Source organism: Suncus etruscus, chromosome 1 (genome assembly GCF_024139225.1).
Source record: "Suncus etruscus isolate mSunEtr1 chromosome 1, mSunEtr1.pri.cur, whole genome shotgun sequence".
NCBI classification, from domain to species: Eukaryota; Metazoa; Chordata; class Mammalia; order Eulipotyphla; family Soricidae; genus Suncus; species Suncus etruscus.
Window position 1 is genome coordinate 4566842 of NC_064848.1, and position 15477 is coordinate 4582318.

Below are 15477 nucleotides of genomic sequence, written 5' to 3' on the forward strand. Positions count from 1 at the left end.
CAACTGCAAGCTCCTCTGGATGATGTGAGATGCCTGTTTTCAGGTCACATCATATGGCCAGCAGGCCCCTTGCCTGGTCTCTTAGGTAGGCCTTCCACACTGGCTTGGTGACTGTGTAGAGTGGTACAGGTTTTAATGACCTGATTCTCGAGGGCAAGGGATAGGAAGGACACCCTTAGAAGTGTCTGGAACAACTGTCAAAGACAGCCTGGAAACATTATATCCAGGTGTTTGAGCCTGCTTGGGGCCCTGGGACTCATCTGCAAGAGGATGTTGTTTGAAGAGGGTGTTCTGAATGGCTGGAGAAGTATACTTGTTTAGAGTCACATGTCCAGGTTATGGCCACAGCAGCGTCCCTGGCCAGCCACCAGCAGTCCCTGTCCAATCTCTTGACAACTCTGCCTAAGTGGCTATGTCTCAGAGACATAGCCAACCCTGGTCCTTTGCAAACTGTTTTCATTTGGTCTGAAAGCTAAGAATGGCCTTTATAGTCTTCAGTGGCTGGGAAAATTCAAAGGAAGGATAACATAGTGGAACAAGTGAAAGTGAAATGTAATTAAAAGTTCAGTGTCAGGGGCCGGGCGGTGGCGCTCGAGGTAAGGTGCCTGCCTTACCTGCGCTAGCCTAGGAGACGGACCGCGGTTCGATCCCCCGGCGTCCCATATGGTCCCCCAAGCCAGGAGCGACTTCTGAGCGCATAGCCAGGAGTAACCCCTGAGCGTCACCGGGTGTGGCCCAAAAACAAAAACAAAAACAAAAAAAAAAAAAAAAAAAAAAGTTCAGTGTCAGAAGTTGAAAGATCACGGTGTTTAAATAAAGATAATTATAAGGGGCCGGGCGGTGGCGCTGGAGGTAAGGTGCCTGCCTTACCTGCGCTAGCCTAGGAGACGGACCGCGGTTCGATCCCCCGGCGTCCCATATGGTCCCCCAAGCCAGGAGCGACTTCTGAGCGCATAGCCAGGAGTAACCCCTGAGCGTTACCGGGTGTGGCCCAAAAACCAAAAAAAAAAAAAAAAAAAAAAAAAAGATAATTATAAAAAAAAAAAGTTAAAAGATAGTCCAGTAGAGGGCCGGGAGAGATAGCACAGCGGTGTTTGCCTTGCAAGCAGCCGATCTATGGACCTAAGGTGGTTGGTTCGAATCCCGGTGTCCCATATGCCCCACCCCCCACCCCCGTGCCTGCCAGGAGCTATTTCTGAGCAGACAGCCAGGAGTGACCCCCTGAACACTGCCAGGTGTGGCCCAAAAACCAAAAAACAAAAAAACAAAAACCAAAATAAAAAGATAGTCCAGTAGAAAGGGCACTTGCTTTGGATGTGGCTGACCTGAATTCATCCCTGACACTGCATATGGTCCCAAGCACCTCCAGAAGTAATTCCTTTACCCAGAGTCAGGAACTGCTAAGTATGGCCTTCAAAACAAAATAAAATAAAATTAAAATAAATAAAATGCCAGTGTTAATAAAGTTTTATTGGAAAACACAGTTAAGCTCTTTTATGTACAAATCACCTTTAATTTTTTGATACCATGTGGAGAGAGACAAATCACTGCTACAGAAATGATAAAGCCTAAAATATTTACTATCTTATCCTTAACAGAAACACTCTGCTACCCTGGGTGTTCCTTGCTTGGTAGCTTGAGCTATAAAATAACCTGTGGGTAGGGCCTACTTAACGGAACTGGGTTTCAGGGCTCACTTGTCAATTACGGTGGCTTTTCTTTAAGGCCAGAGGCACTGGCAAAGATGGGTCACCAAGGAGCAGTGGAAGTTCTCCTGGTCTGTTCTACAAGCCTCAGGGAAGTCCAAGGTCAGGTCTGCACAGTTGGACTGGTCAGGTAGGGATCTTTACTCCCTCCAGGTGACAGAAACAGTTTGGACAATCTAAAACAAAAGCAAGGACCAGAGCCCTAGGACAGTGAGTAGGGTTTATATCTAGCAAGCAGCCAATCTAGATTACATCCCAGTATTCTATGCGGTGCCCCCAAGGGTTTGTGCCTGGCATGCATAAAGCCAGGCTCCAAGTGTTATCCCAAGCTCCTCTGCTAGAAACATTCAGCCTGTATCCTCGGCCAGCACCCAGTTGTGAGGGGCTGGTCAATATCTCCAGGCAAGGCCTCTGGGTTCCTGAGCACAGCTGGGAGAACTCTAACATATCTATTTAAGAAAGTAAAGGAGTAAAAAATAGTTTGAAGATCTAGAGCACATATGTTTCATGCTGAGATCCCAGGTTCAATCCCTGGTACCAGATGTTTTGCTATGCACTCTCAGGAACAAGCCCGAAACACACCAGTGTCATTCCCCCCTCAAAAAGAAAAGAAAAGAAAAGAATGAGAAATATCTCAATGTATGACATGTATGAACCCCATGCTGTTATATGGCTGGCTGTGCCTTAGACATATGTAACCCTATTGCTAAGATATGGCTCCTGGGCTCAGATCTGGCTCATGCTTCATGCCCTCTGCACACCATGACTGAGATAAAGGAGGGAGACCAATCCAAACATCCTGAGGGCCAGAGGTGAGCTGTAGAGTGGGTCAGTGGGTTCAGATAACACTCACTGGACTCACCGGCCACACCCTCCTATCACACCACAGAACATGCCCATCAACCACGACTCCTGCCATGCCATAGGCCACATCCTCCAGTCACTCTATAGACTACACCCACTAGCCTTACCCACAATTCTTCTGAATAGAAGAACTTTCTAGCCACTAGACAGGAAAGGTTGAGGACTGCATACAGCAGATAACACTGTTGGTATGATTGTCCTTGAGCGTTTCTGTGTTACTTCTTGAATCAGGGTGTTCACTGAATAATCTAACCTAGGGTCAGACAATGGTGTTATTATAGCCTGTTCATTTCACAAATGCAGGACAGAGGCCATGTCAGGTGCTGAGTGTTAGTCTCTAGACACTCATGACAGACATAGAAAGGGCCAGTGGTGGTGGACTCTGAGAGTAGATCTGTGAAATAGGATGCTGTCCAGGTTCCATGGAGCAACTTTGAACAGGCAGTGAAAGTCAACCTTCCCCCTATCTGCTTCTTCTTCATTTTGGAGGGCAAGGTAGACACAGATTACTGACTGTGGCTTTGTCCGTGCCGTCATGAGAGGAAATTCTTCCCAGACCCCTACCAACAGTTTGCTACTTCCAGAGAAAGATTTAAAGTTTCTGCCCTTTTCTAGGTCTTCATTCATTTTGAGACTGAAAGTATGGGAAATTAGCTATCAGTGAGGGTGTTTCTACCATATGGGGTGGGGACCAGAACAATAATACACAAATATGGTGTTTGCTTCCATATCTGGCATCCCATATGAACCCCCAAGCACCACCAGGAGTGAAATCTGAGCACAGAGCCTGGAATAACCCCTAAGCATCACCAGGTGTGACTCAAAAGAAAAAAAAAGGGGGGGGGGATAGTTTTAATGCCACCTCAACACTAAGATCCTCATCTCTGCCATTTTTAGGAGATACTTTTGTAAAAACTGCATTACATAGCAGGTGCTGTGCTCTGTGCTAAGAATATGATCATGAATAAAGTCGGGACTCTTGCCCTGAGATGGTTGGTGCTCAGAGCCAGAGGGAGGCAAGCAAACAACGAGCTCTAATGTGCAGGCAGAAACAACAAAGGGCTAAATATAGGTACAAGGTGGCAGGGACAGGAAGGAGGGAGCCTGCAGAGCTGGAGGAACAAGAGGAGGGTTTATGGTGAGTTTGCAGGACCCCACAAGGAGCTCACACAGGAAACCATAAACAGAGGAAGCCCAGAGTGGCTCATGCTCAGGGTCTGGGGCCCTGGGGCATTCAAGGGAACTTCCTCCAGACATGGTCCAGGCAGAGGGATGGGGAGGGATCAGAGAGATGCCACATTCAGAAGACAGCATTGGCCAGAACAGGGGTGCTAATGCAGGAGAGTCGATCTCTGAGGCTTCTGACCAGAATTTAACCCACTGTAAATTTGCTATTGATTAGGACTGAGAGCCGGCATTTCAACAGGGCTTATTGGAAAATGGGCAGAACCAAGAAAGGGGCTGCTGGGAGGTAGGGAAAGGCTGAAAGGGAAGGGGGAAGGGTATCTTCACATTCACTGAGCCCCTCCTAGGTTCCAAGCACTGCAGAACACTCTGATCTCTGGAAGGCCACGGGTATTCCTGGAGCACCACTGTGTGACATGCTGGTTTTTAGTACTGGGGATACAGTGGTAAGTCAAACACAAATCATGCTCCCTGGGCACAAATAAATAGTTGCCCTCATTTCAGCGATGACTCTCAGTGAGCAGTATTAAGAACTACAATAGGGCCGAAGGGATAGGACAGCAGTAGGGCGTTTGCCTTGCATGCGGCTGACCCAGTACGGACCTCGGTTCCCCAGTGTCCTATATGCTCCCCCAAGCCAAGAGCAATTTCTGAGTGCATAGCCAGGAATAACCCCCGAGCATCAATGGGTGTGGCCCAAAAACCAAACCAAACCAAACCAAAACAAAACAAACAAAAAAAAACCCAAAACAAAACTACAATAATGGGGCTGGAGTTATGGCACAGCAGTAGGGAGTTTACCTTGCACATGGCAGACCCAGATCCGGGTTCCATCTCCAGCATCCCATATGGTCCCCTAAGCCTGCCAGGATCTATTTGTGAACATAGAGCCAGGAGTAACTCCTGAGCACTGCCAGGTGTGGCCTAAAAACAAACAAACAAACAAAAATAAGAGAACTACAATAAAGAAAGTAAAGAAGGGAAAGAATAAAAGAGTAACCTGCTAAGTAACAGGGAACCTGAATTAGCAGAAGGAGCCATACGCCTTTGAGCGAAGTCCATCCAGTCTAAGAGAAAAACCTCAAGGAAATTCAATGGATTTCCCAACACCAGGGTTTCTCAACTCATCTCCAACCAGAACACCTCACTAAGGTCCTCTTCTGCCAGACACCATTCCTGATGAATAGGGGTGCACCATGGAAAAAGAAGAGAACAAAATGTGGGGTCAGGGGGTTAGGGTCACAGTCTCATGGACTGAGAACCCTGACTGTCCTCACTTATTTATTGATTTAAACCAGGAATTATTAGAAGAAGAAACATAGGACTAGAGTAACAGTACAGGTAAGGTGCTTGCTTGCCTTTCATGAGGCTGACCCAGGCTTGGCCTCCAGCATCCTTCATGGTCTCCAGGTGCTTCTGAGCACCTCCAGCAGAGCCAGAATAACCCCTGAACATTGCCAGGCATGGCCCAATAAATTGAAATATAACAAATTGAAAGATTTATTAGCCCAAAATAAATCGAAAGAACATGTTTGATCAATTTCCTAACTATTTTAATCTAAGCTTTGACACACATTACAAGGCCTCAATCTATGGAGACACATGTCTTTATAATGGGCTTATCTCAAGAACTAGATCCCTCTGGAAGGAAGCAGTCAAAGGGCCCCACCTCAGTGGCACAATGAAGCTATCACCCAGACAGCTTGTTTCCTGCCTCCATCATCGTACAGCCACTGTTACTTGTTGTCTAGTATATAAGGAATCTAATTCCGATATTTATGGAAAACTCATGCTCCCAGCTAACTATAAGCATGTGTGTTCATTTGCAAAGTTGTCTAGCTGCCGTATAGTCAAATTTGCGGTCAGTGAGAGAGACTATATTTCAATCACCACCACATTTCTATTTTCCAAACAGTTCTTTGGATCTGTGTTGATAGTGAGACACAGCATCTGAAACAGCTAAGAGACGAGTGTTAGGAATAGGAAGTCTTCCTTACTATTCATAAGGAGTTATCTTGTTATGATATCTGCTGGGGTATTCAGGAGGTAAAAAAGTTTTTTTTTTTTTGAAGACCCACCAGGTTTGGGGGGACCTTGGTCCCCTGGACTAGGTGGTCAGCCCAGGGGGCTTGTGGCTAGCTGTCCTGCCCAGAGCCCCCAACATACCAGGCAAAGACACCCAGAAATCCTGGCATGCGGAGTGCTCTGAGCCCAGCCGAGCCTCTGTAGTTTTTGGATGCCTAGGGAGGAATTTCTCCCCCCATCCCCCCAGGGCCCAATTAACCAGGCGTGGCCTTGAAGACCCACCAGGTTTGGGGGGACCTTGGTCCCCTGGACTAGGTGGTCAGCCCAGGGGGCTTGTGGCCAGCTGTCCTGCCCAGAGCCCCCAACATACCAGTCAAAGACCCAGAAATCCTGGCATGCGGAGTGCTCTGAGCCCAGCTGTGCCTCTGTAGTTTTTGGATGCCTAGGGAGGAATTTCTCCCCCCCTCCCCCCAGGGCCCAATTAACCAGGTGTGGCCTTGAAGACCCACCAGGTTTGGGGGGACCTTGGTCCCCTGGACTAGGTGGTCAGCTCAGGGGGCCTGTGGCTAGCTGTCCTGCCCAGAGCCCCCAACATACCAGGCAAAGACACCCAGAAATCCTGGCATGCGGAGTGCTCTGAGCCCAGCCGAGCCTCTGTAGTTTTTGGATGCCTAGGGAGGAATTTCTCCCCCCCTCCCCCCAGGGCCCAATTAACCAGGCGTGGCCTTGAAGACCCACCAGGTTTGGGGGGACCTTGGTCCCCTGGACTAGGTGGTCAGCTCAGGGGGCCTGTGGCTAGCTGTCCTGCCCAGAGCCCCCAACATACCAGGCAAAGACACCCAGAAATCCTGGCATGTGGAGTGCTCTGAGCCCAGCCGAGCCTCTGTAGTTTTTGGATGCCTAGGGAGGAATTTCTCCCCCCCTCCCCCCAGGGCCCAATTAACCAGGCGTGGCCTTGAAGACCCACCAGGTTTGGGGGGACCTTGGTCCCCTGAACTAGGTGGTCAGCCCAGGGGGCTTGTGGCTAGCTGTCCTGCCCAGAGCCCCCAACATACCAGGCAAAGACACCCAGAAATCCTGGCATGCGGAGTGCTCTGAGCCCAGCCGAGCCTCTGTAGTTTTTGCAAAACGTTTGTTTTTTTTATAATTTTGGGGTTTGGGGACATATCCAGCAGTGCTCATCTGTACTCACAGATCACTTCTGGAAGGCTCAGGAGAAAGTAGTGTTGGGGATTGAACCCAGGTTGGCTGCATGTAAGGTAAGCACCTTACCTGCTGTACTATTGCTCTTATCACCCAAAATTCTTTTTTAGGAAACAAAAAGAAATATATTATATTATATTATATTATATTATATTTTGCTGAACATGGCAATCTATGTTGTGGACCATGAGGTGCCAGGGATGGAATGCAGACCCTCATACATACTAGGTATGTGTTTTCCTGCTTGAGTTATATCCCTGGATAAATTCACTTTTTCTTTTTGTTTTTTTTTTTTTTTTTTTTTTTTTCCTCCATATTTAGCAGTGCTTAGGACTTACTCCTGGATCTGCACTCATATCAATCCTGGTGTGACTTGAGGGCCCTTATCTGCTATCCTATCTCTCCAGGCCAAGAATTCATTTTTAAAAAAGAAAAGAGGGGCCAGTGAGGTGGCGCTAGAGGTAAGGTGTCTGCCTCGCAAGCACTAGCCAAGGAAGGTCCCCAGCGTCCCATATGGTCCCCCCAAGCCAGGGGCGATTTCTGAGCGCTTAGCCAGGAGTAACCCCTGAGCATCAAACGGGTATGGGCAAAACAAAACAAAACAAAGTTAGGAATAAGTCCTGAACACAACTGAGTGTGACCCAAAAATAATTTCCATAAAGATATACATGCACACTCACTAAGGAGGCTGGAGAATTTAGAGAGGACAGAGTGAAAAGGCTACAGGGGAAAAGGCTACAAATATTTGGGGGGGGGCCCAAGTTTTGTTATTTATTGTCCATTGTATAAAAAAGTAATTTGAAATTTTTTGACTTGATTAATTTTGCCTAGCACATTTATGTAAAATTTTATCCATGTTGTCACAAATAAAATGGTTTTATCTATTTTTATTGGTGAATAATATTCAATTGAGGATATATAGCAGAACTTCTTTATTATCTTATATTTCAAACAGTTATTTGTATTTCTTTTTTATATATATTTTTAATATAATTTTTATTTTGATCGTAGTGATTTACATATTGTTGACAATAATATTACAGGTTCACATTTACATAAAATCAGGGGGGTTCCCATCATCAATTTGTCCTCCCTACACCTCCGTGTTTGTCCTACCTCCCATATCCTCCTCCCTCACCCCCGGGGCTTCGAGAAATTGTGGTCCCCTCTATACCTAGCTTACTACTTAGTAGTCTTGGTCTTGGTAAGGCTACAAATTTTGCGTGGTTCACTTGGTCATTTTTTTTTTCATGGCAGCCACGCCAAGACGTGTTCAGGGGCTACTCCCAGCTCGTAGGTTGGGAATCACTTCCAGCAGTGTATAGAGGGCCCTATGGTGCCAGGGATCAAATTCAGAACTCCTGCATGCCATGCATGAATTCAACCCTTTGAGCATCTCCCAGGTACCCCCTCCATCTTTCTGAGCCATTTTTCTTTGTGTAAAAATGGTGGCTTCTAGTATAGATGTATCAGGAGAATCCAAGCTTTAAAATGAGTCTAGGTGGGCCCAGAGAGATAGCACAGTGGCGTTTGCCTTGCAAGCAATCGATCCAGGACCAAAGGTGGTTGGTTCGAACCCCGGTGTCCCATATGGTCCCCCGTGCCTGCCAGGAGCTATTTCTGAGCAGACAGCCAGGAGTAACTAATGAGCATCGCCGGTGTGGCCCAAAAAAACAAAAAAACAAAACAAAAAAAAAAGAGTCTAGGTGATTCCCCAAAGGGCTGGATTGCATGCTTTAATGGAGGAGTCCTGGTTTTAATCACCAACATCCCATAATCCTCCAGAAGTAACACATAGTCCCAGACACACACATCCCAACATCACCAGGAGCAATCACTGTGCACCATCAGATATGGAGAAGGAAGGAAGGAAGGAAGGAAGGAAGGAAGGAAGGAAGGAAGGAAGGAAGGAAGGAAGGAAGGAAGGAAGGAAGGAAGGAAGGAAGGAAGGAAGGAAGGAAGGAAGGAAGGAAGGAAGGAAGGAAGGAAGGAAGGAAGGGAGGGAGGGAGGATGGAAGGAAGGGAGGGAGGAAGAGTGGGAGGGAGGGAAGGAGGGAGGAAGGGAGGGAGGGAAGAGGTGGATTAATATTATTAATTCATTAATTAATAAGCTAATACAATTAATAGGATTAATATGGAATGCTTAAGGATCAAAGCCGGGTCAGCTGCACACAAGGCAAGCACCCTACCAGCCTTACTAAATGTTAGATGTTTTGTTGCTTAATTTTTTTCATTTTTGTCAATAGGTTTATCTGTTGCAAGGAAAACCAGTCTTTCCTTGGCCATTTCAGCAGAAAGCTATAAGCCTTCAAGCCACTGAGTTACCAGGCTATGCCACGGAGAAAGAGGTAGCAGAAGTTGTAACTGTACCCCCATCTCATCTGAGTCCCAGGACCCCTGCCTCCCAGGCCTTCTCATTCTGGCATCAGTAAAGACCAGAACGGTACATCGGTAGAGATGAAGTTCCAGTTTTTACTTAAAGATCTTAATTTCTAGAGGCTTATTTAAGGGGATGACGGTGGTTTAAGCTACTTGAAGATGTTATAAGTTGAAGTCTTCACTTGGCTGCTAAAGTTTAATTCTGTCTAATTATTTCATATGGCATCAACTGTAATAGTTTCATAATTTCTAGGATATTAAGCACTTAATATGTTGTGTCATTTGAAATCACATATTAAATTCTGCAAAGTACATTTTAATGAGAGCTAAGTGGTGTGAAAATATTAATACAACGTGATGGTTCATCGTGGCGCTCCTGCTTTGTGGGGCTGCCACTGATGTACTCGGCTTGTTCACCAGGTGAGGAAAGCTTTAGCTACTGGATGCAGGAATTGCCTGACATTTGCACACATCCTTGCTTTGATGGGACATTCTTATCTCTGGTGGCTCAGCACTTGGCTAGGTTCCTCTGGAATGCGAATGGAGGACTCATTATTGCCATTTCATTTATTTATTTGTTGGTTGGTTGGTTTTTGGCTTGGGGCTACATCCAGTGATGCTCAGGCCTTACTCCTGGCCTTGCAGTCAGGAATGTTTGAATGTTTTCAGGCAGTGTGAGAGGCACCATATGGGATTCTGGAGATTTGAACCAGCTTCTACCAAGTGCAAGGTGAGAGCCCTACCCACTGTGATGTTTCTCTGGTCATCATTGTTTGTAAAATAAAAATAAAAAACATTATCCATGAGTGGGGTGAGGCCGCCACAGGCACCGTGTTTCGAACCCCCTCAGGTGGACAGGTCTGATGAAGCAGGGTAGCAGCAGAGAAATAATACACCAAGCCAGTGAGTTAAAGATTCATTGGAGGGCCCGGAGAGATAGCACAGCGGCGTTTGCCTTGCAAGCAGCTGATCTAGGACCAAAGGTGGTTGGTTTGAAACCCAGTGTCCCATATTGTCCCCCATGCCTTCCAGAAGCTATTTCTGAGCAGACAGCCAGGAGTAACCCCTGAGCACTGCCAGCTGTGGCCCAAAAACCAAAAAAAAAAAAAGATTCATTGGAGTTAGTTTGCTTTTTGCCTCATGGCTTTTCTCTACCATAGGCAGCCTCTGCCATGTGCTGCCTATACCATGTGCTCTCTCTCCCAAGCCCAAAGCCTGCACTCGTCTCTTCATTCTCCAGAACCCCACCCACCAGAGTGGGGGAGTCCTATAATCCAAGTGGGCTTTTACATACCAAAAGAAGAGGTTTAATAAAGGAACTTGGGGGAAGAACCCTTGTTAGGCTTTTACCTAGGTCCACTTTACATCTCCACCTTTTCTGTTTTAAATAAAACAAAATAATGAGAAAAGTTATAAGACTTTTGTTCTAGTTTTCTCTGCTGGAAACCTCAGGCTGTACCTTCAAATCAGAACTGAGGGGCCGGAGAGATAGATGGAGGTAGGGCATTTGCCTTGTGTGCAGAAGGATGGTGGTCTGAGTCTCGGCATCCCTTATGGTCCCCGAGCCTGCCAGGAGCGATTTCTGAGCGTAGAGCCAGGAGTATCCCTTGAGCGCTGCCAGGTGTGACCCAAAAACCAAAAAAAAAAAAAAAAAAAAAAAAGAGCTCAAACCATCAAAATTTAAATTGTATACATTATTCTCAAAACAATCATATATTATTATCCATATCTTATACATATCAAAACATTATATATTATATAAACATATATATTTTTGGTTTTTGGGTCACACCCGGCAGTGCTCAGGGGTTACTCCTGGCTATCTGCTCAGAAATAGCTCCTGGCAGGCACGAGGGAGTGGGGTGGGGGGGGACCATATGGGACACCGGGATTCGAACCAACCACCTTTGGTCCTGGATCGGCTGCTTACAAGGCAAACACCGCTGTGCTAACTCTCCGGGCCCTATATATTTTTTGGTTTTTGGGTCACACCTGGCAGTGCTCAGGGGTTACTCCTGGCTCTATGCTCAGAAATCGCCCCTGGCAGGCACAGGGGACCATACCGTCCTTCTGCATGAAAGGCAAATGTCTTACCTCCATGCTATCTCTCCAGTCCCCACATATTATACATATCAAAATTTTTTCATAGACTTCTCTGAACATAAACATTTGAACCTTCCTGCATATATATATATATGTATATATATATATAGTTTGAAAATACATTGATAAACATTAATATAATGAGCACAGTTAATAAGAGTCTGTAGTATCCACGTTCCTTTTCCATCAACTTCTGTGGACAAAGAGATTAAAACATTTTTGCAGACATAATTCGAGAATAAGTTGCTACATAATAATAGACAATAAAATATCCTAGCAATTAGGAAACATTCACTAGGATAGCTGAGAACTTTTTTTTTCTGTTTAGTTTTTGGTTTTTGGCTCACACCCGGCAGTGCTCAGGGGTTACTCCTGGTTCCATGCTCAGAAATCACTCCTGGCAGGCACGGGGGACCATATGGGATGCCGAGATTTGAACCAATGACCTTCTTCATGAAAGGCAAATGCCTTACCTTCATGCTATCTCTCCGGCCCCAAGCTGAGAACCTTTAAAATTTTAACAACATTATGCATTTCCTTGGAATTGTGAAACTAATATTAAACCACTAAAATTAGATACAAAATTTTGTTTGCAGTGGGGCTTAGAACAAAACAATAAGATCCATATAGAGATGGGCCCGGAGAGATAGCACAGCGGTGTTTGCCTTGCAAGCAACCGATCCAGGACCTAAGGTGGTTGGTTCCCGGTGTCCCATATGGTCCCCTGTGCCTGCCAGGAGCTATTTCTGAGCAGACAGCCAGGAGTAACCCCTGAGCACTGGCGGGTGTGGCCCCAGAAAACAAACAAACAAACAAAAAGATCCATATAGAGATAAAGCACATTTTAACCAGCAATATAGTGACCAATGCAAATAGGGAAACAAAGTTAATTTTTTGAATGTGAGCTACAGCTGGGTTTGTATTCTCAATCGCCACCTTCTCCTTCAGTGTTAGGCTGCTGAAGTCATCTGTGATGGAAAGGTGACTTCAATTTCAGAGCTGGAATCTGGGTAGGGAGACCTGCTCATCAGTCTGCTGCTGGTCCCCTTCCAATCAAGCACTTTTTGGCTTGTTCCCAACCAGTGACTTTTGTGAGGTTAGTGGGCTGAGGTCCTCACACACAACACCTTTGGTAGAAGAAAGGTCGTGGACCTCAACCTCTGGGAGGCTGTTCAAAATCTTCATCTCTGGGGCCGGAGGTAAGGTGTTTGCCTTTCATGCAGAAGGTCATCGGTTCGAATCCCTGCGTCCCATATGGTCCCCCGTGCCTGCCAGGAGTAACCCCTGAGCACTGTTGGGTGTGACCAAAAACAAACAAACAAACAAACAAAAAGTCTTCATCTCTCTCCCCTTTACTGCCTGCTTCTGTCCTGTCTGAAGGGAGCTCTGCCATGTTCAAAACAGGCGCCATGTGCACCAATGTCTGGTGATGGGCTCTGCACTCTCAGTCCAGTTCAAGAAGGCCTTGATTAGCTACCAGAGGGTCAAGGCACTCACTATCATTGCCGCCTTCTCGGGTCCTTCAGTCCTGTATCACTGTTCAAGCGCCATTGTAAAAAATTATCTCCACGGGTTGGGTGAGACAGCCCCCAGGTACTGTGTTTCTAAATCAGATGGGTCTGATGAAGCAGGGTAGAGCTAGTGAGTTAGTTTTATTGGAATTAATCTGTTTTTTTGTTTTTTGTTTTTTTGTTTTTGGTCTTATGGCGTTTCTCAGCCAAGTGCAGCTTCCACCATGGATGCCTAAGCCATGTCTTTTTTTGCAGAGCTCTCCCCCAGGCAGACTTCTTTCTTTATTCTCCAGAACCCCACCCACCAGGGTGGGGGGAGGTCCTATAATCCAGATGGGCTTTCATATACCAAAAGAAGAGGTTAGGGAAAAAGGAAGTTGGGGAAAGAACTTTTGTTAGGCTTTTCCCTAGGTACACTTTACAATTACTGCTATTTTAGAGCAGGGGTCCTCAAACTTTTTAAATAGGGGGCCAGTTCACTGTCCCTCAGACCATTGGATGGTCTGACTCTAGTAAAAACAAAACTTATGAATGAATTCTTATGCACACTGCATATATCTTATTTCGCAATGAAGAAACAAAACAGATACAAATACAATATGTGGCCCGTGGGCCATAGTTTGAGGACCACTCACCAGGGTAGGGGGAGGTCCTGTAATCCAGATGGGCTTTCATATACCAAAAGAAGAGGTTAGGGAAAAAGGAAGTTGGAAAGAACTTTTGTTAGGCTTTTACCTAGGTACACTTTACAATTACTGCTATTTTAGAGTCAAGGAAATGAAAGCCCTTTGCTGGAACATATATCTACCATGGACTTCCCACATGCCGGGGGCCTATTCCAAATGCTTCACAGGAACCTGCTGTGGCCTCTTATGCTCAATCCTAAATTTAAAAAGTCATGTAACAGGGTCAGTAGTCACTATCCCTTGGTGTGACAACAGCCAGATTTAATTTTTTGTTTGTTTGTTTTTGGGGCCACAGCTTGTGATGTTCAATGGTTACTCCTGGCTTTACATGCAGAAATCACTGCAGGCATGGTTGGGGACAATATCAAATGCTCAGAATCAAACCCAGGTAGGTTTGTACAAAGTACGATGATATCTCTCCAGCCCTTGCCAACCAAGAATTCTAGCACCAGAGAGAGAGAGAGAGAGAGAGAGAGAGAGAGAGAGAGAGAGAGAGAGAGAGAGAGAGAGAGAGAGAGAGATCATGAAAGGTGCTCAGCTCTTTCTAAAAGCGCAGAGAGTGGTGGTAAGGTATATTTGTGGGAAACTTGAGGTCCAGCCTCTGGGTTGGAGCTTATCTAACTCAGTCAAGTCCAAACAGTACATAGAACCTCCAGCTCTGGGTGAGCTCAGCTGCCCTCTTAGAGGTTGGCCTAACCCCCCATCCCCCCAGGGAATTTCCCACATTTACTGGAAAACTAAGAAGGAAATTTGAGAGTGGGGATGGGGTGTTATACTCATCTATGCTCAGGACCTACTCCTGGCTCAGGAATCACTCCTGGTGGGCCCTGGGAACACTGTGGGATGCTGGGTATTGAACCCAGATCGAATGTGTAGAAGGCAAGCACCCAAACTGATGTATTCTGGCCCTAAAAAAGAAACTTTATTTTTTTATTTTAACAATTTTTTATTATCTTTATTTAAACACCGTGATTACAAACATGATTATAGTCGTATGATTACAGTCATGTAAAGAACACACCCCTTCACCAGTGCAACATTCCCACCACCAATTTCCCAGATCTACCTACTCCCCACCTCCCCACACCTGTACTCGAGACAGGCTTTCTACTTCCCTTATTCATTCACATTGTTATGATAGTTTTCAGTGTAGTCATCTGACTACATTAAAAGGAAACTTTAGAGAAAGAAAATCATTCATGTTCCAGTGATTTCCTTTAGGTTTTTTGTTTGTTAGAGCTAGTCCTGGCTCTGTGCTTAGGATTCCTAGAAATGTTCTGAGACTATATGGGATACTGGAGAAATGAACCAGTGGTCAGCCATGTGGGAGGAAGTGCCCTACCCGCTGCATTATCTCCTCAGCCCTCACGGAGATGAGGGTGAGGGGAAGTCTGATTTAGGTGGGAGAATATAATTGGAAAGAATAAGGCTTTATTCAGAGGGATTTCAGGCAGGGTTGGTGTGGGGTGTATGATGGGGAATCTCTCCACACCCAAGTCCCTCCTGTCAATCTCTGGACCTGGAGTTTCTTAGTCAGGCCTGCAAACTCAGAAAGCCATGAATATTTTCATCCCTGTGAGTTATCAAGCAGAGATGAGTTAGCCATTTCTTGCCAATTCCCTCTACATAGGAAATGCTGGATGGAAACACCTAGTGCTCTGGCTGGAGGGGAAATATTTTCTAAAGAACCCTGGGCATTGTGGGGGGGAAGAATGATAGTATTGCCTTGCAGGTGGCTGACCCAAGTTTGATCCCTACACTCCATATGCTCCCCAGAGCCTGTCAGGAGAGATCTATGATTGCAGAGCCAGAAGT